We start from the raw sequence: 2115 nt of genomic DNA, 5'->3' as shown, positions 1-2115 counted from the left end.
GTGCATTAATTATTTTTATTTTATGTTATTCTGTGTGTATGAGTATTGTGCCTTCTATATACATATACACATACCTATACATCATCTACATCTGCATATCTATCTAGCTATATATGTATGTATATATTCCTCTTCTGTGCCTGGTGCTCGAATAAGTCAGAAGGAGGTGTCAGATCCCCGGGAACTGAGGTTCCACAGTGTCCAACTGCAAGCTTATTCTTAGATGGGAGAGCCCATGAGCCACACATCTCTGAGAGGACTCCTCCTCACCAGAGGCTTTGCAGCTCCAGGGGTGGGAGTTGGGGTGGGGCGGGGCAGGTATTCCCAGCTGAGCTGAGGGCCTCAGGAGCCCCAGCCTGACTCCACTTCTTTCCTTGCTTTTGTTTTAATTCAGGTAGGAGAGACACACCAGACACACTCTCATACAAGAGACCGGTTGGGAGGGTTCAGGATATGGAGGGACAAAGAGGGGAGTGGCTTCTTCTGCTTCCAGGAGGGAGAGGACCCTGGGCCCTAAACAGACACAATCTTTGTAAAGGGTTTCTCAGGGGGCTGAGATTTCTAGGGAGAAGATTTCCAGTGTGAGGATTGGGGGCATTTTAAGTCCTGAGCTTGGGGGAGCTCAGCGATCTTTGGTTGTTCCTGCTCATGGATTGGTGGGTTTTCCTGCTCAGGGGATTTGTATTATTTGTTCAGACTTTTCACCTAAAATTAGCATAACCTGGAGCTGTTCCTGTTGAGAAGCTGTAGATAAACTTTGTGACATTTACAGAGGCTGGAATCTCTGTTATGTCAGTTAGGCAGGTCTGGGAGAGGGTCCTGGCTGCTGGAGCTCCTCAAGTGGTGCTGGTACCTCGCAGATTTTCTACCTTGAGGGTTTACAAAGTTTACAAAGTATACAATATTTACAATGGGAGTCCACAGCAGGAAAGGCCTTCCCTGCACTTGAGTGGCACATACAGCTAACCAGTCCCCTTTCAATAGCCAAGAGTTCCCCTTTTCTAAAACCTATTGTTACTCTAGGAACCTGTGAAGTTGAATATAAATCTTATTTGTTTTCCTTTACACTTAAGCTTCTATGAAGTTTGGAAAATGAACATATAAATACTTGAAGAAGGATGAAAATGATGGGAAAATTAAGTATGAATTTAATCTTATATTTGAATGGCTTCATGTGGCTATCCAATGCTACATACATCCAATGTGTACTACACAGCATCGGGTCTAGACATTTTTTTGATGGATTTGAACCTTTAATAAAAGTAAAAAAAGAATGCAAAAGAACACAATGCTGCAAATCCTAGCACAGTCGTGAACTTCGCTGGGTGTTCAGATCAGGACAGTGAGTGTGCTTGGTACTAGTTACCATTTGTGTACAAACTCAGTCACTTTGGTTCAGTGTAACTGCTATAACTATTGGCAAAAGTATCCTTCAGAGTCACTTTTTTGTGGCTACATTATTTCTAACAGATTTATTTCCAGTTTTAGGGAAAAAAATACTCATTGTATACAGGCAAGTGCATAACCAAGATCACCTGTTCTTCTAGTCACTTGTGGCTTTTGCAAGACACTGAAGTCTTAGCTGAAGAATGTCTTGAAAGTACCAATCACTTGTTTTTATTTCCAGGAAACTTTAAGGACCATTCCAAAGTCCAGAACAACCCATTGTCCTTTAGGCAAAGTACTTTCAGAAAACAAAGGTTTACTCCAGACATTCCCTTCAAAACAAAATAAGCAAACCCCCTATGAGGAGCCCTTTGAGAGGGAACCCAAACCCAGATGTCCACAGGTGTGGAGCTTCTGCCCTGCCCGGGGAACGACTACTGCTTAACCAAGTCAGTTCCATATAATTTAAAACAAACACATTTTGTGATACAAAAAAAAAAAAAAAAGGTAAGCTTGTAAGGGAAAAACTCACTAAGCTCACAAGCCTGGAGTATGTCAGAGGACTAGGGCGCGGTGGGGGGTGTAATGGGGACCTGTCACGTCATGGCTGACACAGTATTGCTGAGCGCGCCTCCAGGCAGCTCTGAAATGACCCCAGAAACCTTCTCTGGAACAGCTCGCGCAGTTAAAAATAAATAAATAAATAAATAAATAAATAAATAAATAAAT

This window comes from Grammomys surdaster, unplaced genomic scaffold (assembly GCF_004785775.1).
Source record: "Grammomys surdaster isolate TR1022 unplaced genomic scaffold, NIH_TR_1.0 126787, whole genome shotgun sequence".
Lineage (NCBI taxonomy): Eukaryota > Metazoa > Chordata > Mammalia > Rodentia > Muridae > Grammomys > Grammomys surdaster.
The sequence above is the reverse complement of the archived record's forward strand: the minus strand, read 5'-3'. Positions refer to the sequence as shown.